The following is a 24,027-nucleotide window of genomic DNA, read 5'->3' on the forward strand; positions in this document are numbered from 1 at the left end:
CTAAAAAGCTTGCACTTGTCATTAAGACCCTTAATACGTTTGGAAAAATACTAAAACGGCATCAGTGGAAATCAAGTAGCGTAGAAATAAATCTTGTGCATGATTAAAATATCCTTATATGTAGCCTATCAATCAATCTTTGTCTGATTATTTTATTTTTTAACATAGAAAAAGAAACGAAGTAGGCTAGTAGAATATCAGTAAATGTCCTAAACCTGCTGATTTACCAGTGTCCAACATAAACAGAGACAGGGAAGCGAAGGCCAGAGAGCTGAAGAGAAGTCGTGATTTCCGTGAGGAGGGGGGCTCGACCGCGGATGAGGGGCACTGATGTCAAGGACTTGTTCCTCCTTACCGAGAAAGTGTCGTCGAGCGACTGCTGAAAAACTTTCTGCACTCCACGAGTGTGCTGCGCTCGCCTTCCCGGAGAGAAGAGAAGAGAAGAGAAGAGAAGAGAAGAGAAGAGAAGAGAAGAGAAGAGAAGAGAAGAGAAGAGAAGAGAAGAGAAGAGAAGAGAAGAGAAGAGAAGAGAAGAGAAGAGAAGAGAAGAGGCATCGATCGATCGGAGCTCGCGTTTCACCGGAGGAGCAAAGTGCCTCGGTTGTTTGGTAAGTGTGGTCTGTCATCATATAGCTCGCCTTCACGGACATCAACAACGGACTGACTCAGCTAAACTCTATAACTGGGGAGGTCTGTTTATTTAATTTGGCGATATAATCCTGTTGGTGATGGAGATCATTTATGAATAGCAATAGTGTCGTTTGTTTCTTGACACAGGAAATCTTTACTGATCCTCTCTCATTTAGGTTTGGGGTTTATGGCCTGCTGATTAGTGAAGCCTATGTGTCTCCAAATTCATAATTAATATTGCTACATATCTACACATTGCATTATATGCATTCAGATGTTATTTTTTAACCTTCACTGCTCATGTAAGAGTTAATATGCGATCACATAAGTCAGAAATGTTTTCCTTATTTGTAGAAACATTTAAAAATATATTATATATAGCTATATATAATATGAATTTTTCTGTTTTTCGATAACAGTATCTTATTGATTTTAATACATGAAAATAATGTAATAAAAAAAATATCATGATACTTAAAGTGAATATTAAAATTGCTTCCTCAAAAAGTATTTGTATTAAATGTGCACATCACTATAACAATTTACTCTGTTTTACACTAAACTTGTAATTTTTCCCCCTCTTCTTACATACAAAGTTTAAAGAAGACAAGGTAGTCAAAGACGCCGACCATCTTTCTAAAACACATTTCTCTTTATTGTTTATATATAAACATCTCTGTAAGTCACCGTGTATGGCGCTTGTTCTTTCACAAAGTTCAGTAATGCAGAAGTCAAACAGTCTTGTGATTTATAATGTTGACAGTGAGAAAGCAAGCTGAATTTGGGGGGTGTTTCCTCAGACTCCAGGCAGGTATGGGCAAGTGATAGATCTTTTTCCTCCAACGTAACTTAACTGGTATTAGCACCATCAATGAACGGTAAAATATTCTGCAGGCAAAGACTTCAATCCCTCTGTATAAACTAAATGTTACTGAAAAGCTGTGTAAAAACGAATAAATGCTCCTGTTCCACCAAGAACTGAGTCGTCTTTGAGATCTGAGATTACTTTTGGCTTATTTCCGAGGTACAACTTTCTGGAGTCAGAGCCGAACTGAATCAAGGATATAAGGCCTGCACCCTTTTGTGAAGCCTTTGGAAAGCGTCGGAGCACAGAGCGTGGACATTCACTGCACATTGTGAATGCTGGCCTCTCTGAACGGCATTAGAGCTGATACGAGCTGGGCTCAATGACTGACAGTATTTTACTGGGTTAGCTTGATGCATGGTACCATGGAGAGCAACAATCTTCAACTGAGATCACATTTAAGGTATGGATGGCCCATTAGGGTGGATTCTCGCTAATGTAAACACATATTCCAGACTTCAGGAACAGACTGTGTATCATGCACAAGAGAGTGTTCACGGGACCATATACAGTATATCCAAGTGTTTCAGCTTTTTGTGCTTAACTGCTTGTCTTAACACACAAATAAAGTCATATTACACACATTTATATTATATGATACATTGTATCATAATATTGTAAATGTCTATAATATGATATGATGAATAATATATTTGATTTGTTTTATTATAATCATTCTATTTATAAAACAATACAAATAGAAATATCTAAATAAATGTATAAATAACATAAATATGACAATATGATTTTATGACATTTATCATTCAAAGTCTTTATACATATAGAAATGTCTAAATATCTATCAGATTTACATATGGTAATGCATTTATCATAGTTGTATGATATACGAGACTTAATATAGATCTCTGAAATGTAAAAATAATATATACAAGAGGTCAGAATTATTGGCAACCTTGGTAAATATGATCAAAGAAGGCTGTGAAAATAAATCTGCATTGCTAATCATCTTATTTGTGCATCAAAAGATGATTGAGCTTCACAAATTAGAAAGTGACTTTAAGGAAAGAGTTAGAGCAGTGAAAATGTCCATTTGCACCATCAGGGCATAGTTAAAACATTACAATCAACAGAAAATGTAATGAATCTGCTGGAAGAGGACGTGTGTCTGTATCGTCCTAATTCACGGTGAGAAGGAGAGTTTGAGTGGTTAAAGACTCTCCAAGAAACAGAATTGCAGAGTTTCAGGGTCAGAAAACCTTTAAAAAATGATCAAACAGCACCTACATCACCTACATTTTGTCTGGGAGGGCTTCAAGAAACAAATCAAGAAAAAAAAAATGCTTTCACCAAAAAACAAACTCCAGTATATTCAGTTGTCAGACACAACTGGGACTTCAAATGGGCCTGGCTTCTATGGTCAGATGAGAAGGGTTTGGTGCATACAGGGATAAAAATTACCCCATGTGTGCAATGAAATATACAGCTGTATTTTTGATGTTGTGGGCCTATATTTCTGCTGGAGGTCCTGAACATCTTGTTCAGATACAGGGCATCTTTGATTCTATCAAATACCAACAGATAAATAAAAGACTCTCTTAAAAATCTTTTTGGATCTTCCAACCAGACTCATCAAAAAAAAAAAAAACTGAACTCTACAGAAAATGAGTGTGGTGAACTGAAGAGGAGAAGCACCAACATGGAGCTGCTGGAGTGATTCTGGATGAAGGAACGGTCTCTGATCTCTTGTCAGGTGTTCTCTAACCTCATCAGGCATCACAGGAGAAATCTCAGAGCTGTTACTTTGCCAAATTGAGGATTAAAAAAAGCATTGAATAAAAGGGTACCGTTATTTGTGTCCGATGTGTATTAGAGAAAAAACATTGGTAGCACTTTATTTTACAGTCCTGTTCCTCATGTACATACTATGTACTTATTATAGTAATTACAATAACTATGTAATAACTAGGTACTAACCCTGAACCTACCCCTAAACCTAACCCTACCCCATGTAGTTATCTTGTGTTACCAGAACTTTCTTAGATAAATACACTGTAAGTACACTATAAGTACATGTTAGTACACGTTCTGTAAAATTTCCCCCATTTTTAATTCTTATTCTCCAATGAAAGGCTAGAGTTTTGAGAAATGTTTAAATAATAGATCAAATGGATTAACAATGCAGATTTAGATGTGATCATATTTACCAAGTGTGCCAATAATTCTGACCTCCTGAAAATCATAAAATCACATGTATCATAATCGTTATTTATGATGTGTATCTATCATCTACTTTATCTCTCTCTCTCTCGGTGTGTGTGTGTGTGTGTGTGTGAGAAGGTGTATACACACACACACACACACACTCACACACATACAGATTCCATGATGTGTGTATGTACATATATATACCTCTCTCTGTATATATAATCGATATACCTATATAATAAAACATGATACACCTGTACATATATACATACACACAATGAGTATAATAAATAGTGATTATATATATATATATATATATATATATATATATATATATATATATATATATATATATATATATATATATATATATATATATATATATATATATATATATATATATATATATATAATACTATTTATTATACTTATATTATTACCATATACACTTAAGTTCTGAAGCTGTGGCACATTTGCATTTGTACATGTGTTTTTCCAGCTGTTTTGACTGCTATTTGTTTGTTTCTAAACTGTACAGTAACGATGGTTTCCTTTTCAACATTTGATGTCCACATTTCTAATTCAGTTTACATGAAGTTAAATCAAAAGCACATCAGCCACACCCCTCAGCGACAAACAAACCTCCACCTGCACGCAGACAATAACTTTAACAAGCTCAGCTTCTGTCACAAGTCTCTACAAATAAAAGACAGAAAAGGAGGCAAACAAAGAGAGGCACTGTGGTCATATTAAATGGGATGATTCAGTTAGCCCCCCGCCATCTCCCCTTGAAATGATGCGATTCCACCTGAGAGTGTGGTGATTTGGGTCTAATTACCCACCTATGATGGGGGGGGGGGGGGGTCAACATCTGTGCTAGTCTACGTTGAGCTACAGCCACCGGCATCTTGGCGCTTTATGGTTCTGCTCACGTCTGTTTACGAGTATTTTTCATGAGTCTTTCACCCCAGCTGTGAGCTTCTCATCTCACTTCGTCAAAGCTGATTTTCCTCTCTCGTGCATCATATATTTCACCTTGCTCTTCATCGAGTTGCTCGAGAGGAAGGAGGAAGTCTCATACGTGCATTAGCTGTGATGAAGCCATCAGCAGAAGCTCACACTGTTTCCACGCAGACACATGAAGTCATCACGGATACCCGAGATTCATCGCATCGCATCCCAACCCATCCATTGCTTTTTTTACAGGCGATTTGTTTCTATAATAATCTCATTAACACATTGAACATACAATTTGCCCAAATAAGCGTTCCCTTATTTGTGTATTTCAGCTTCTGTGGTCACAATTTTGCTATGCGTGAAACACATTACAGCACTTCCATTTCTCCCTCGCACGCTTTTCTCAGATGTGAGAGATGGCTATTAAATAAAAAGCACTGTTTCCAAATTTTTCCTGAGAAGAAGAATCACAACGACGCATACGTATACATAACAATTCCCAATATTTAATACTGCGCAGACACTGACGTGTCCAACTGACGTGTACTTTATCCCATCGCCCTTTGTTATTCAAAGTTAGAGAGTGGTTAACACAGTGGCTTAGCCAAACAGTGTCAGACTCCAAATGACATGCTATTATGAAGCTTCGAGAGCTGGGCGTTTCATCTTCATGACCATCTAGGGAGTAAGTGCGAGAGAAAGACAGGCAGATTAAGCGGTGCACTTTCCTTTTGGGTTCTGGGTGTGTTCTTAAAATGGACGGAAAGCATGTGTCGGTGTAAATGAGAGAGTGAGTGAGTCAGTCAGGCAGACAGAGGAGAAGAAACAGCGCAGCGTGATGAAATGTTTGTGTCTTGGCTTGCTAATTACGCTTCGCCTAGAAAAACTTTCCACTCTTGCCTTTCAGCATCGGACTCTGCCCAAAACCGTTCCCGGCCAAATGAGTTTCCACACACTTGGTAATTTAAGGCTGATTTCACAATTTTTTTTATTTTTTTTTTTTATTTAAACTATGGAAAATCAGGCTCTCTTTTCACACACGGCTAATTTCCCCGTGCCATAGTTTCCACAAAGGCCCTTTCAAAATCCAAAGAGGAATAAAACGTCTCCACACGCATAAATTACAATGCATCCAGAGTGTTCCCAGAGTGTAAATACATCCCCACATCTTTAAACCCCTGAACCCAGATGAGGGATTTGGGCATAAACTGTTAAAAATAAATGTAAAGAAAAGATTTAGTGTGATTCGACATGCTGTAATATTCCATTTTAGAATGGCCTGTTCTGAAACAAGACAAAGATAATGAAGCTAACCCTCTTTAGCTATAAAAACATCAACACTACCTGTTTGAGGACAGGGGATTTCAAGGGCACCGCTGGAATTGTAATGCACTATTATCACCGTTTGCACAGTCTGTAAAAACTGTTTATTTTTAGCTTCAACCACCAATAAACACAAGAGAGTGTCAAGGTGAAAAGGATGAACTATGACAATGGTTTACTTGATATGTTAAAGAAAGCGGTTGTCTGTCCAGGTCTTTACATCATTCAGTTATACCATTGAATCATCTTCAAATATTGGTTGATTAAAGTTGAATGTAACCGTACAGTATGTATGTTTAAAAAAAAATACACTTAATGCCGCTTTGCATAAAATAATAATGTTGCATTATATGTCATGCATTATAGTTGCATTTAGCAGAGTAGAGCTCTGCAATAATATAGTTACATTTTGCGACAGAATAAAATCAGGCAGTTGAGATTATATATATGAATTACTTTTCTCCCTATACTTTATGTATTAGGATAAAGTTGGGCATACTTGTACATCCAACTTTATATAAAGAGCTGGGCAATAATAGTTATAATTTGTGATGAAAAAAATGATAAACAATTATATATCCAAACGGATGAAAATATAGTTACAATGTGCAACTAAAAAGTCAGTTTAGATTGGCTATATAGCTTATATTGCTTTACATGAGTATACTTTATGCAAGCAGATCAAGTTGGATATACTTTGCAATAATACAGTCTACATTCTACTACAATATAATCAAGCAGTTGAGATTTGATATATTCACATATATATATATATATATATATATATATATATATATATATATATATATATATATATATATATATATATATATATATATATATATGAAATTCAATTCAAGTTTATTTGTAAAGTGCTTTTTACGATACAAATTGTTACAAAGCAACTTTACAGAAAATTACGTTTCTACAATATTTAGTAGTAGCTTATAAGTGGTGACTGTCAGTTTGTGCATGTATGACAGGATTTTTCATAAAAATTAATACCAGACGTAGTCAGCCAGACGATGAACATTATTAACAGCAATTATTATATGATGCAGTCACACTTGTAGCAATGTAAAAATGTAAAAGATTGGATGACCAATAATTCTCTCCTATTAATATATATATATATATATATACATACATAAGGTTGGACTTAAATATACAACTTTATATAAAGAGTTAGGCGATAATATAGTTATATTTTGTGATGAAATAATGTCAAGCAATTGAGATTTGCTATATAATATATAGTGCTTTGCAAAAGTTTACAGTATGTATGCAGATAAAATTGGGTAAAATATACTATATATACAACTTTTCATAGAGATATGCAATAATACAGTTCACATTTTTCAATATACAAACAATAACGGCCAAGACTTGCTATATAGTATAGACTGCTTTATGTGATTATACTTTATGTATGCAGATAATGTAGAGTATACTATATTTATAATATCAAAAATTTGGTGAGCGAAAATACCGTAGTAAATATTTTTTGACGATATAACAATTAATTAGTGGAGATTTGCTATATAGTAGATACTGCTTAAAACGAGTGCACTGTATGTGAAAATCACAGCACAGTGTGGTCTAAATATATGCACTCACATATTCATTTTCAGACATGAATCTGTGGCTTTTTAAAGAATGAATGCATACCAAATCGCCTTGTGACAATGTTTGTAAAAAGAAAAACATCTTAAAAGAATATCAAATGTTTTAGTAATCTAAAAATGCAAACAAAATGTTTGTCAGGAGGGTTAACTGATTAGAATTGGGATGTGAAAGAGTATAGGATATGTCTGCAAGTTTGCATGTGTGTGTTTGTGTGTGTGACAAAAAAAAAACGCACACAAGAGAAAGGAAGGCAAAGAAAGGAAAGAGGAATTTACGATCACGTATTGAAAGAGAGATGGGGGAAGGAGAGTTTGTATCTCGTTGCTGTGCTGTTGTCTTTTCCCTTCAGCCATTTTGAGTCAGTCGGCTAGTGGCTGTTTTCCCAGAGTTCAGGAGAGGTGTGAGTGAGCGAGAGAGAGAGAGAGAGAGATACAGAGAGAGAGAGGCAGTTCTCGGTAGGGAGCCAATTAGAGGATCTGGAAAGACGTGTGACATTGTCCAGCAAAAGGAAGTACAGCTGCCTGACTTCTGACTTCTGACCTCAAACTGGGTCATTTTGCACCAAAAGCATTCCCTGTGGACAACGTCACCTTTACAGCCACACTTATTCAAATATTAGCTATTATTAAAAGCATACAGAGACTTGTCATTTGTACTTACATATCGTTGCTCTTTTGTTAGTTGTTTGCTTCTATTGTCCTCATTTGTAAGTCTAAATGACTAAATGCAATGTGAATGTAGTAGAAATACTATAAAATATTGTTTAGTGGCTATATAATTTGGCTGTATAATAAAAATATAGTTGGCTTAGGATGGCAAAAATTTCACATTGGATTTACAAATGCTACTTAAAAAAAAAATACTTTAAAAGATGTGAATGCAAGGATGCACGAATACTCATTGGATCAATATTATATTGGATATCTGGCGATATTAAACATTATCTAATTCATTAATATTAGCCAATTTTTTTGCATTTAATTGTGCATGCTTATTTTCTCTATATTAACATTATTTTTGCAATTATCTAATACACTTAATATTTAAGTGTAATACTAAAAATAATTTTTTATAAACTAGTAAACAGGAATTTAACAACTAATATTTTAACAATTCCATTTAATGTAATTTTAGATACCCTGGGTAGAGTTAGAATCAACATTCATAAAAGATATGGATATGGGCCTGAAATTGTCCTCAGATTTGTATACAAATTTGAAAAAGAATACTAAAACATCCTTTAGTTAAAAGGACCTTATTGGTGTGGAATGATGCACTGGAAGAGGTCCCAAATCTTTCCTACTTTTCCCCTATTTGGGGAAACAGGGTCTTCAGACCAGCGAAAAATGACTTTGGCTTTAAACAGAGGGCATTAAAAGGTATACGGAAGATTGGTGGCTTATTTGAGGGAGATACATTAATGTCCTTTAAAGACCTCAAGGAAAAATGTGGATTCCCAATGACACACTTTTTGAAATACAAATAGATGAACAAACAGAACTAGATGTTGTTCTACTTATGATAAATATATCTAGCTTATGTTTCATGAGGATATTAGTACAAATTGAAATATAATTGTTTCATTGCAAATTTGTTAACAGCTCTAAAGAATCCTCAGGTTCCAAGACAGTTGCTTGTGATATAGATTTACAATTTGACCTTTCGCATTCAGAATGGATCCAGATATGTGTTAAAGCCCAGCATTTGCCAATTAATACTAGATTTAAACTGATCCAATCCAACTGGGTAATGTGTACTGATGTAACACCTGAAAAACAATCCCAGATATACATTTTAAATGCCAAAAACATAAGGGAACATTCTTTCACTGTATCTGGGAATGTGAGGTGACCAAGACGTTCTGGCAAAAATAACACTAAACATAACACTAATTTCCTCAATTATTTCAAAACCAGTTCCAGATACCCCTGAAATGTGTGCTTTGGGTGTATTTCAGGTTACCACACTAAAATGATAGACATTTGTTTAGTTACTGCGAGACGTTTGATAGCATTCTACTGGAAGAACATAGAAGGTCCATCCATCGACCACTGGTTGAAAGATCTGGGACATTATATTGTACTGGAAAGAACAACCTACAGTATAAAGGGCAAACTAAAGGACTACCATAACATTTGGGATATGTTTATACAGTTTCAGAAAAATATTGATACCAAATACCAATACCAAAAAATACCTAATACCAAATATCAGCACAGGCCATAACTATCTCCCACTCTGCTGATTAATGTGTGTATAGCCTATATGCACTTTTGTATGTGAAAATATGTGGATATGTCTGTCTTAGCCTTTGTATAACAACTTTCCCTGCCTAATTGATTTTTTGAATCCTTTGTGAGGTATGGGGGGATATCATATTAAAGGATATCATGTCACATCCTAATCATTTAAATGCCTGTACAGTACACAGTGTCACATGGTAAAAACACAGTAAAAAACAAAGGAATAAAGAAACCCTGCCTCTCAAAGACCAGTGCTACGTGGGCCGACTCTTGAGCCAGGTGTGTGATGTCTGTTCAGCAGCTGATCTCAGAGAGACTGCCTGTGCTCTTTGAGCCGCTATTGATATATTTTTACAATCGTTTCAAATGAAGAGGCACACAGACGTCTGAGAGTAATTGCTGCAATAAATAACACGCAGTAATTTGGATAGAAATGCTCCGTTTCAGTCCTTATCCTCTTTTCATGCGTTCCTGATTCTCTCTCCCAACCACACATGGCGCGAGTGTGTGTGCAAGTCGGAGTGATTTAGTGTGTCTGTGTGTGCTTTTTTAATTCCTCCTGAATAGTTGATTCAGCTGAGGCGAGCTCAGCATCAGCTGGCTGCTCTGTGTGTGTCTGTGTGTGTGTGTGAAGGCTGATGGTGATTGTGATAGTGATTGTGTTTCTGGTTACTCGTGTGAATGGGGTGACCATAAATCTGTAGGCAGAGATTTAGGGAGCTCTCGGCCCAGTGCCGAGCATGGTCAGAGGGGAGCCTTTTCTCTTACACACACACACACACACACACACACACTTACTCTACCAAGCGACACCCAATCCGCCAGGTCGTAAATTCTTTTCAGCGTCCCGGTCAAACGTAGCAAGCTTGGCTAAACTCCAATTCTCTTTCTTTCACATTCTCCGCCCCCCGTTTCTCATGTCTCGCTAAAATACAGTTTGGGAACGTGTGTACAGATCCTACTCGAACACGTATGAACCGTTTACACACGTTCAGCACATTCGCAGCGTAGTATTACACGTCATTTCATCACACATACAGTAGGTACATTCCGTAGGAAAACCCTGACTTCTGTAAAAGCCACTGGTGAAATACTGGCTCAAATACAAAATAAGGCAGGTTTTATGTGTTTATGATAAATTGATTCGTGTTGTTTGTGTGTGTGAAATAGACACAGAATTTCAGAGGCTCTCTAACTTTTCTAAAGCAGAAATGTTTCAGTTCACTGCTGTTTCTCCAAACGACTTTTGTAACTGAAAACCAGGGCCGTCTGTATTCTCCTGTAGAGCTGTATAATTATCGATCAGGCTCGGAGAGGGGACACCAAGTGACCTCTCCTTCAATCTGATTACATGGACACTTCATTTAAACTCAGAGTGTGGAATGATTTGGTTTTCTGTTTCCATTAGAAGAGCCTAATGTCCTTTTTTGACATCCCACAATTCCTCATGGCTGCATCCTGGGGACACCCTTCCTAATGAATTCAATTTCCCCATTAAGATCTGTTACATACAGTATGGTCATTTTCAAAGGCACCAATTTAATGCTACATACAAAGTATATTAACTTGATTATTTCAGACTGCAAAAAAATGGGTTTTTGTACCATTAATACAATTACTCACTTCTGGAAATTATCTTTACGTCATACACTAAAGTCATGATTTATCATATAATTGTAATGTAGGGTTTTTTATTCCTCAAAGAAAAAAAAAAAGGCAGAAATATCACACAGATGATAAAACTTTCATGTTAACTGTGTTGTGATTTAACATTCTCATCTGTAAGTCGCTTCAGATAAAAGTGTCTGCTAAATGATTAAACGTAAATGTAACAACAGTAATTATGATACATTAAAATAATACATCGTAACAAATTGTAAACAAAATAAATAGATAATAATAATAATAATAATCATCATCATCATTATTATTGTTGTTGTTGTTGTTTTGTTGTAGCTATTTTATCGTTATTATTACCTTTCATAATAACATAAACTATAGTAATAACAAGGTTATCAAATAACTGCTGATTAAAACTTTGACTATGATAAAATATTAAAGACTGTAAAACTTTCAGATGTAATGGTTTTGTCTGATTTCACATTTAAGCATGGAAAATATTATCGTTGCTATTAATCATTAAAAAAAAAACATAATAATAATTTTACCAAAAACATAAAATGATAAATAAAACAATAGTTATTATTAATTATAACATCAACAACAAGATCAGTACTAACTATGATAATGAATTAAAATAAATAAATTCCTTTTAAAAAAGTTATATATGATATAAAATATATAATTGTTATATGTTATAGCATAATTTATAATAGTTATATTACTATTGTTTAATACTGATAATAAAAAGAGAATAAACTAAATAATGAATGATAGTGAATATAAAATTATTATATTTTATAACAATTTATAATAGTTATATTATTCTTATTATTATTTATAATAAAGAGAATAAACAAAATAATCAATGATAGTAAATACATTTTTTTATAAAAATAAATTAAATACATACGGAATTTACTTTAGGATTTAAATTGAATATAAATAAATACATTAACTTTAAAACAGTAGCAGTACTGATACATTATACTAAAATATACTACTACTACTATGACATATATTTAATTGAGCTTGTGCCACATGCATACGTTTAAATGTTCAGAAGGGATGTTTCTGGATTGCAGCTCTTTATTTTTCACTTTCGTTTAGCTCCTTGCACATCCTCTCTTTTTTGTTATACAAATCTTATGCCATCTACGAATCACTTCCCTCTTCTCACCCGAATATGTGCCCGATCCTCTCTATACAGTGTTCCATGTGTGTGTTTGTTTGTGTGTGTGAGAGAGAGCAGCCACCTCCATTAATGAGGAGAGATGTGTGTGTGGTGGCCCCATCAGCCGGATCACATGTCCCTAACGAGCAACCTGGCAACCCCCCCCCCCCCCACGGCCTTCTGTTTCACCTCACCAGCAGAGTTCATCCAGGGGTCACGGCCCTGCCTCACACTTCCTGTGAGACGACAACTAGCCAACTAAAGGCTGCTGGAAGACGGATAGAGAAAGATAAGAGTACTAACCCCAGGGCTGGGTTTGAAATTAAAAAAGTGAAGGGAGAGTGAAAACAGGAGAGAAGGAATGGTATAAAGAGATAAGGAGGAGGCTCAGGGATCAAGGATGAAAAAGCTTAAGTGGGAGTGAAGGAGGGGATCAGATTTGATCTGTAAAAATGAGGGTACAAAGAGGCTAGTATGAAGGAGGGGGGTTTCCATATCCTCTCCTGAACTGTAAATCACATCCTGTGTACACACATACTGTACATGCACACGAATGCACCATATTTCAGTTTCAGAGCATGAATAGGATTTTTTTTCACTGTCAAAGCAATAGAGCACATGCAACCTGTGAACATTTATTGCTCTTTTATCAAATAAGACAAATTATAAAAACGGAAAGGTTCTGGATTCTGGTTGGTCAATACATTTCAAAAACACAAATAATACGTTTATCACTACAGAGCATTTTACCTACTAACAGAGTAACGTCTTGCTATATCACATATGCATCTTCCTGTGAGTCACACTAGAGGAAAAGTGACCAGAAATGTAATTGCATGCATAAATGTAAAGTTATTGTACCACAGTAAAATACTTATGTGCATGTGAAATAAATATATACATAATTATATATACACACATTTTTACATAGTGGATATTTAATTTAATTTAAATGTACTGTTCTTATTCTTTCTGAGAGTTGCATCAATGGATTCTATTGAATTGCATTTAAAGACAACTTAGATGTAAGCATATATTACCCCGCACTTAACACGTTCTTAAATAGCTCAAATGTTTTACTTTGGAAAGAAAAAAAGTAGCCGTATGTCACAACTTTGCAAGTCACATATAAGTAACAGATTGCATGTAATATCTCAGCCAATATAACTTTCCTCTTTATAATATCTCATGAGCACCATCACAAAAGCGCTCATTTCTAGAGATAAACATCCCTTGAAAGTCATTTTTTCCAGCCTCAATATTAGATCTTTGTAGAAAACCCTAACAAAAATAACCGTTAAACTTAGTTTCAGATATAAATATAAAATATCGTAGTTCCTACAGTTAGTGCTACTCCTGTAAAATTACAAAAAAAAATGTATACATCATGTTCTTGAAGTAGGGTAAAAGCGTTATGAATCATATTGTTCGTTTAAATTTATGTCTGTATGTATGGATGAATCCTGACAATAGCAAATCATGATAAATTAAAATGGCATGTTTTGAAAGCTCTGGAAATTGCTTGTGATCCTCAGTGTTTTATAGAAATAGAGATGCACTGATATAAAAATCCTGAGCAATACCAGTGAATATGTCCATGCTGTGGCCAATCTTAAAATTCGCTACTTCTAATTCTATACAATATTGTTATTATAAATAGTTTAGGACAAACATTAAAGTCAATGACTTTAAATGTTACAAGTGAATTTAGGAATGACTAGGAAAATATTAATTAATACCAAAATAAAAATGTAAATATGTTTTAAATAAATAAATAAATATACATAAATGTATATATATATATACATATATATATATATATATATATATATATATATATATATATATATATATATATATATATATATATATATATATATACATATATACAGTGGGGTTCGAAAGTTTGGGCACCCTTTGCAGAATCTGTGAAAATATGAGTAATTTTCAAAAAATAAGAGAGATCATACTAAATGCATGTTATTTTTTTATTTAGTACTGTCCTGAGTAAGATATTGTACATAAAAGATATTAAGATATTCCACAAGACAAAAGAATTGCTGAAATTATTAAAATAACCCCCACAAAAGTTTGGGAACCCTTGGTTCTTAAAATAATGTGTTCTGTTACCTGATGATCCTCGGCTGTCTTTCTGTTTTGTGATGGTTGTGCATGAGTCCCTTGTTTGTTCTGAACAGTTAAACTGAGCAGCGTTCTTCAGAAAAATCTTTAAGGTCCTGCAGATTCTTCAGTTTTCCAGCATCTTTGCATATTTGAACCCTTTCCAGCAGTGACTGTATGATTTTGAGATGCATCTTTTCAGACTGAGGACATTTGAGGGACTCAAACACAACTATTTAAAAAGATTCAAACGTTCACTGATGCTCCAGAAGGAAACAAGATGCATTAAGAGCTGGAATTTGAAGATCAAGGTAAATTGTACTTAATTTGTGTACCCGGAAACATACAAGTATCTTCTGTTGCTTACGAAGGGCAGAACTAAATGGAAAAAAATTATATTTCAACAAAATAAGACAAATTTGGCCAACTTCATCGTGTTCAAAAGTTTTATATATATATAATTATGTGTGTGTGTGTGTGTGTGTGTGTGTGTGTGTTTTCTTCTTTGAATGCCAGTAGTGGCCAAACTTCCAGACATTAGACACAAATTTGTAACTCTGTGTGTCACCCAACAAAAAAGTGAATATTTCAAATGAATTCAGCCTACAGAAAAGCCAATTTACAACATCACAGCAACTCAAAATATCCAGTTGTTGAGGGCGAGGACCGCCGCCGCATTAGCCCACAGTATGCTAATGCAGTCATCCCTCACGCTTCCTCTTGTGAAGCTCACATACCTCTGTCTTCCCCGTCCAAACCTGACTACCTCCCCACTGCTTCTCTCTCACACACACACACACACACACACACTTCCTTCAGCTGAATTTAAATTGGGTGGAACAGCTGAATTTGTAACAGCGGCGACAGTAATGCTAATGGCGGGTAATAATGGCCGCCTCGGACACGTCAGCATTAGTGAGGGCGCTAGCTGAAATATAGCCAGCGAGGAAGATCTAAATCTGCTTAGCATCGATTCTGCTGTTTTGATGAAAATGCACACTGGACCTAGAGGGCTCTCTTAAATCAATTGCGCTCCTCAGAGTGGGACCCCGCAGCAATTTGACGGACAGGCGGCGCAGCGAGTCTCCAGACGGGCTAATCGCGACGCCAGCGGTGTTCATGTTACACGCAGATATTGTGTATGTATTGAACGCCGCGTGTTTACCTGGTCTAAGTGATGAGCGTGAGGAGGTAGAGAGAGTCGGTACTCTGCGTTAGGGTTCAGGGGAAGCATAACAGACAGGAAGACGGCCCGACTGAGAGAGTGCCTACAATTATCTGACCATAGGAGTTGTACAATTATGAGTGAAATATGGTAATTGCCCAGGCCGAAAACGATTTCCAAGTGATTTATTTTTATGGAAAGCATTTTTTTTTTTTTTTTTTATGATTCAGACATTTGAGCGCCCATACTCTGTGAGTGCTAAGGGTTTATTTGTACCCCGGTAGAGAGGCGGGCTCGTGACCTTGCAGTTACCCTTCCATGTCGGCGACCTCCGGGTGACCCCCGCGGGAAGGATAGATGAGCTCCCGTGAACGAAAGGGAGAGAGAGGAACGTCAGAGAGAGACGCCATTGTCTCCATACCTCCCCTCTCACCCACTTCATCTCACTCCACACACACTTACACACACTTTTACAGTTTATACCTGAAGACATTTAACCAGCTCATTAATTTTAACTAGAGTTGTAAAGGGCACATTTTTAGTGTCTAGTGTTACAAAAAGACATATGCTGCCTACTGTCTAAATATTGTATCAAATGGCTGTGCAGACACACGGGGGAATTATACAGCCCAGCTAAAAAGTAGTAGACATGGAGGTCTGTCTCACACACACACACACACACACACACACACTTTACTGTCACATTGGGTTTGTGTAGCGTCTCAAGGGAGATAGACTTCTGTGGGAGACTGCTGAGGTTTGTTGAATGTGGTAGCTGTAGTTCATCTTGTTACAACTACAAAAAGTCATACATGTATCATGACAAAGCTGTTTGACCGAAAGCACACACACATGTAGCTTTATCTGAGCATTTAAAGGAAGAATATTTAATGGAGAGCAAACAGGGGAAAAAAGACCCAAGTCATTGCAAAACTTATCTAAAGTTTCAGCAAAGATCTCTTAAAAATTATTTTTAATAAATAAATAAATAAATAAATATTTAAATAAATAAATAAATATTTACTACAACTACTGTATATTTACTATATTTTAAATATATTTTTTATTGGATAAAATATTACAAAATTATATTAAATCTGTTAAATATAATACAAATGACAATAAAATAAAATTAAATAAAATTAATATATATTTTCTATATTAAATACACTTTAATGGAAGAAAATGTAATACAATTATATTAAATCTCTTATAAATAATACAAAATTACATTAAAATAAAATTGTGTGGTTTTTTTTCTATATTAAATACTTTTTATTGGATAAAATATTAGATTATATTAAATCTGTTAAATAATAAAAATATATTAATTTATTATATAATGACTATGTATGTGTGTGTGTCTATCTATCTATCTATTTATCTAGACACACACACATATAAGCCACAAAAAAAATATTTTGGTCACAAATTGCATTATTGGAGCCAATTTTCCAAACTGCTGAATAAAGTATTTTCTTTTCCTTTTCTCTATATCTCACAAAACTCAAGTTTTTATTTGGTTTATCCCTTTTAAATGAAACAAGCTGATTTGTTGTTGACCTTTTGAGGATACCATCCTTTGCTCCGGTGCTGATAAACCAAACCAAGTGCTATTTTAAAGCGTGTGACTCTGTGGTTGCATCTGACCGTGATGTTAAATCACTTCACGTCCCCTGACTAGCCTCTGATTGACTTGAAGCTCAATTAGAGACGATGCCGTTAGTCCCCTGAGTGGGTTTATGTAAATCAGAGCCTCAGATGCTGACAGCACACTATGTATGCGTGTGTGTGTGTGTGTGTGTGTGTGTGTGTGTGTGTGTGTGTTGAGGGGGTTGAGTAGGTGTGCAAATCAAGTGGTGTGCCAGCATGAGTGGTTTAATTAATCAGGGATTGTGTGTGCTTGTGTGAACCTCACTGACAACTCGCTGTATATACAGTAGTCTACTGTAAGTGTTTGTGTGTGCGAGTGGGTTTCAATATGAACATCCTAATTATCTTTGTCCTCCGCTTCTGTGTGTCTAAGTAAGCTAGCTTTCGTAATCTCTAGTTGCTTTCATTGCAGATGTGTCTCAAAGTGGCTACTTCTGCAGAAATTTTCCTTTCTTTTTAACTATTTGTTATAAAATCCAGCTCATTAAGTTATTTTGCTATGTGTCTGATTCACTAAAAAGTACCACTTCACAAGAGTCATTTGTTCATGATCGGTCTACACTCTAGCTGCACATTTGTAAGTATAGTTCATAAGGACAGCTCAATAGAAAGATGCCATTATTTCATAGTACACTGTCTTTTTATTGCATTGCATGCTATATAGACACAGCAATCTCATGATTCATAAATACGATCTCTTTTGCCGTGGCGCAGAAGATTCAGCAGTGGTAGTTTAGAAACACAACGCTACAAAACTGAACTGAAACGCTGAAATTGTTGTCCACACTTCATTCAACATATCCACAAAACTCATTACTTAATATTGACTGGGATTCATCAAATAAACACTCTGACCTCCAAGCAGTTGCTGAATTTATGAAGGACATTTGTTATGATGCTAAAACCACACAATACTGACTGCAAATTTAGCAATAAGGTTAGTGACAAAAAGGTAAGCCATTACTCTTTATCATTATGTTTAGTATGATCCAAACATGCTTATAATGACTGCAATATGTGCTGCAAAAAGCCATTTTAACACTTTATTTCAAATATTCAAGGCACACACAGCATTGTAAAACAGTGCGGAAATGTTTGCGGTAAACATGAGGCTAATGTGCTAATCTGATTGCTCCATTTGAGTTGAATCAGAATAGCGCCATCTACTGACTGAGGCTTAACCGATGGCTGTGTATGAAATCGCATACTCTGAGTATGTACGTTTTTTTAGCGGCCGTAAAAAAGATTGTTCTATATAATATGTGTGCAGCAGAATTAAACCCTGGTGCACTACATTCTTCGTGTTGTCTTTGTCATGTGACCTACTACTAGTTGCGTTCACTGCCATTCGCAAATCTTCTCCCGTGGCCTCATGGGATAGTAAAGTATCCATCAGATGCACATTTAAGATTCTCACCAGAAACAGCAGGTCATCCAGGGACTTTTTGCCTACTCTTTTAGTTTGAACAAACTAACCTGGTCACATACTGCCTCCTATAATGTAAGGAAGTCTGCAATTTCGGGTGCAGCCAGTAGCGATGTCGCAAATTTAACTTGTGCACAAAACTGGAATTTTGCATATGCCATTTGCGAATAAGCACTGTTTCCATTCAACGAGTCAAACAAAACTAACAAATCATCCCTTTCTTTTAAAATGGCACTAAATATCACTAAGAAACGTAGGAGAAGCAACCTAATATAATAATGTTCATATACAACAATCTACTTTTAGAGGTTGATACCTGCTGATTGGGAACGTAGTCGTGTAAGACAGTTCTGGGAGGCAATTATACAGAAACACTTTGACACCAGACTTTGCTCAGGCATCTCAGAACGAGCATGACAACATTATAGTTGCACTGCAACAAGATGGGTCCACTGGTTAGTCAAATTATGCCGTCCCATTGCGCAAGTCACATGACTTTTGATGCACATGGGACGAATTTATTTGGTAAATGTGCTTCCATCTCCCATTATTCGCAACACTTTTTTGCACGTCATAAAACCATCTCAAGTGAGTGTAAAAAGTTTTTTGCAAATCATTTTTTTTGTTTAATTTCAGTTTCCATCACTCGTTTCTGATGTGATACTTCAAAGTAAACATAGCTAGTGTCTCCCATGATTCTGATGTTACGAAACTGGCAACATTTCAAAAGTTCAAATCTGTCATGTTTAACATCACTGTTGATGTAGATTATACATTAATAAAAAAGAAATGTAAAAAAACATTTAAGCGGTATTTTGCTTGGTAGCTGAATGTAACCTATGCACTTATTTTTTATAGCGTTAGAAATATATAACATAATTAAAAAGAAAGTGCCATATGGTAATTTGAAGAGACTTTAAATACACACACACACACAAATTTATTTATTTTTTATTTTATTTATCTAGAAGCATTTTAAGGGATGTCTTGAAAGGCATGTTCACATAAAACTTTGTATCTGATTGCACTCGTATGAATATTTTCAATGCATACCATATTTCAGCAGCATTACGACCAGTGAAACTAGTCTAAACAAATAGCCATATTACAGTGGAAACTGAAACCCCTGCTGAGCGCGCACACACATGAACACACCTGACACCTCGACGAAAAACCCACCTCACCAGTTAACGCAGATAACCGGGCCGATTCCCATGCTTTTTAATGCACTCTCTGAGAATGAAGTGCATCCTGGCCTGCCAATTAAAAACCCAATAACAGCCTATTAAATAATACATTGGCATTATTTAGTGGCACAATTAAACAATGTGCAATGGTATAAATCCAGATGGGCAAAGCTTGCAACAACGCCAACCTTTCATTTAGATAGCTGAGCTGGAGAGCAGGGTCCTAAAGCTGCCCTCACAGCTGAATACCAGTGGTGACCAGACATATGCCCGTTTAAAACGCTGTAAAATCATGGCCCTTTTTAATGGGGCGTTCCGGGGCCTGAGTGATAGATGGAGAGAGAGATGATTAATCTTTTTTTTCTCCTCGCTTTTATTTTACAGGGGCCAATAAAGGTGTCTGTCATAAATTGTTTGGAGATCCAGCGCTCTCGGATGCTCGGCAATAATGAAGCACCAGAGTACAAGCTGAATAAATCTCCCCCACACGCACACAAACAGACCCCCAAAGTCCCGCTGTGATGTAACAGCGGCGAGATATGAGCCAGCATATTTACACATTAATTTTGCTGCTGAATGAAACTGTAGACTGGCAACAGATTTACACGCTAACACAGAGTTTATCATCAAACGACCCAGTTCTGCTGCTGTGCGTCTGTTTACACACACAACAAACTATTTTCCAGCACTGCCACTTATTCTTGCTATGAACCTGATAAGGACTTCAGGACACAACAACACATACCCCTCATGAATCACTCGAGCGTGTTTGTAGTGTATGTACAACAAAATACTAGTAACCATCAAAACTCAGGTTATTATACTGCAACGCAAAGGCAAAATGTGGCAACATCTGCAAAAAAAACAGGTCTTGGGGTTTTCCATACTTTTTATGCTGAATATCAATAATAATAATAATAATAATAATAATAATAATAATAATAGAAAATAAAAAATAACACGTTTTTTTAAATTGTAAAAACCTTTTTTTTTTTTTTCTTTTTTTTTTTTCTACTGATGATTAAAAGTAATTTAGATATAGAAACCTGAGCAGAAAATAGTTTTTTTGATTTATGATGATCAGTATTTAGAATAATTTTTTTAAAATAACTTATTATTTAGGAACTCAAAAATTTATTTACATTTTAAAACTCAAAATAAATGTAAAGTTTAAACAGGAAAAATACACATTTATGACATTTTAAACCACATATTTTAACATAATAAAAAAAAATAATCATCATCATCATCTAATCTACTGTTATTATTATTGTTGTTGTTGTTGCTTAAATGTAATGTAAAATTAAATAATTTATTATAATTTATATATTTAAATAGACTTGATTCCAAATTTTATTTAAAAATTCAAAATAAAGTTAAAGTTTAAACAAGAATAAAATACACATTTATGACACTTTACACCACATACATTTCAAATATAATAATAATGTCATCATCATTATCTAATCTGTTGTTTCTGTTGTTGGTTAAATGTAACAAAATTAATGTATTATTTTTATTTATTTAAATAAAATTAATTCAAATTTTAATTTCTAAAATTCTAAATACATGTGAAGTTTAAACGGGAAAAATACACATTTATGACATTTTACATTACACACATTTTAAAATAATCATCGTTATCTAATCTATTATTATTATTATTATTATTATTAACAGCAACAATTTTAGTTTATATTTTTATGCAATATAAATATTGCAACATCCATTTCTCCCAGCACCCTCTTCTCAGGAGAACAAATAAAACGGAAAGTTAGACTTTGGTTTGTCCTGTGACAAACAGGTTTGATTCAACTGTGATCAGATTCACAGGAATATTAAACAGATCAGATTACAATCACAACACTGAAGCCATTATTATTCATTTTAGCATTGCCTTTGTACAGCAGAGTAATAACCCAGTTCAAAGGTTTACATACGAATCAATAAACCAATAATGCAAGAAAACTGTGTTTGCAAGAGAAATGATCCGTTTTTTCTCTCTCTCTCTCTCTCAGTGAAGGACGTAATGAACAGCTGTGGTTGATGATATCAGTCTATGAGGATATCTATACTGTAGGAGTCATTGGTCCATCTAAACCCCACCTCACTGCACTGCTCCACTCGAGGTCAAGAGGTCAGCTGAGGTCACAGGTGAAAGCGTCAGGCCACACAGGTCTGTATCTCCTTCCAACACACGTACACAACCCAAAGGCTGAATTATCCCGTCATGTTATCCTCATCTGTTGTGTTTTTCAGGAGCCTCCCTACTGGACGGAGGTTAACTGGATGTCCTGTTTTCACTGGTTCATCAAGAGCTCACTTCCTGTATAACCATTAAGACACGTCAAGACGAGAGAGCAGTGCTTGCGACCATGTCCCATTGTTGTTGTTGCTTCCGTACTCTGTTCCTGGTTTATGCATTAGTGTGCTTTCAGCCTTGAATGTGAACCATGTGAACTATACTCTAATCTTGCCATATAAACATTGTATTTTGTACATAATGCATTTTCCCACTAATCACTAGGGATTACAACAGCATTACTTCTTTTACTTACATTTCTTTTAATCAGATATATACAGTAGGTGCTGTATATTAATCACACCATCCTCATCCATTTAAAGGACATTATTTAAAAGATGGTTTAAGAGAAATAGGAAAGTGTGCAAGCCAGATTCAAACTCTTATCTCCCACACGATAACCATACTTTAAAAGTGTTTAATTTGGTAAAAACGTGCTCAGTTAAAGACCAAAATATTTTTCAAGAATCAACAGGAGTCATTTTTAACAATCAAGTCACGTAGAAATAATTCTTGTGGTCACGATTGAATTTGTTTACTATACTGTAACTACTGTACATTGAAAAAAAAAGAGTATATTACACACAAATCCTCACAACATAATATTATGCATAAAAATGATAAATATCCATTTTGCAGCATCCCTGATTTAACATTACATTTTTTTCTATATATATTTAAGGGAGAGCAAATATTTTAGGTCCTGTGATTGGTCATCATTGAGCATCTTAATCACTCTTTTGCCTTTACATGTTCATTTTAAATGCTCCCGCAGTGAGGCATATTCATTTTAAGTATAAATCTTCCAATCAGTTAATATGAGAACATAAAGGGGCATGCATAATAATTCAAAAATAATTAACAAAATGCTTGAAATATCTTAAGATCTTAAGACCACATATAACCATTTTTATTCAATCTTATCTCATGTATATTTACACAACGTTGACACACACACACACACATGGGTCCCTTACGGGTGTGAGAAGCCTCCCGTGACACTTAAATCGATAGTGAAGCTTGTCGGCGCTTTGACACAAATCAGGGAAATTAAGTTTAGAGGCTGTTGAGGAGCTAATGGCAGAACAATGTGGCATTATGGTGTGGCCTCAGACACTGAGGTAAATCATGGTGGGCTGTGTGTGTGTGTGTGTGTGTGTGTGTGTGGGCTTGTGCTGGAGGATGACGAATGTTTGCATGGCCATTCATCCAGTGGTTTGCGCTCAGGCCAATTTCACAACAGCCTTTCCTGCCTAAATACTCCCATCTCACAAGTTTTACATTATGCAAATGATGCATTCTGTATAAATCTGACATATATTGATTTGCTCTGGAGGCGAGCCCCTGAGTCAGGGCCTTATAAAACACCGCTGAAGTATTTATGATGACACAATGTATTTTGGCCTGTGCGCGTGTATATGATCTGTGATTTCTGTTTATGTGACCTGGCAGACCCACAACAACTGACTGGACAATCGGATCGCTCTCATTTCCCTACGGTTGTGTCTGCGTCATGTCTGTGTCCCTGCCTTCAGTGTTTCAGACTCGTTCCTGCAGCCAAACCTGAGA

General features: G+C 35.4%; 1 long non-coding RNA gene across 1 annotated transcript; it reads left to right on the plus strand.

Moving 5' to 3' along the window:
• The first annotated feature begins 306 nt into the window (after window positions 1-306).
• Window positions 307-23,048, plus strand: LOC113046731 (uncharacterized). The gene is made up of 3 exons (XR_003276145.1): window positions 307-1,898; window positions 22,175-22,332; window positions 22,416-23,048. It is a non-coding gene; the product is annotated as an uncharacterized LOC113046731 (long non-coding RNA).
• Window positions 23,049-24,027: the final 979 nt, after the last annotated feature.

The sequence above is a fragment of the Carassius auratus genome, chromosome 28 (assembly GCF_003368295.1).
Source record: "Carassius auratus strain Wakin chromosome 28, ASM336829v1, whole genome shotgun sequence".
Classification (NCBI taxonomy): domain Eukaryota; kingdom Metazoa; phylum Chordata; class Actinopteri; order Cypriniformes; family Cyprinidae; genus Carassius; species Carassius auratus.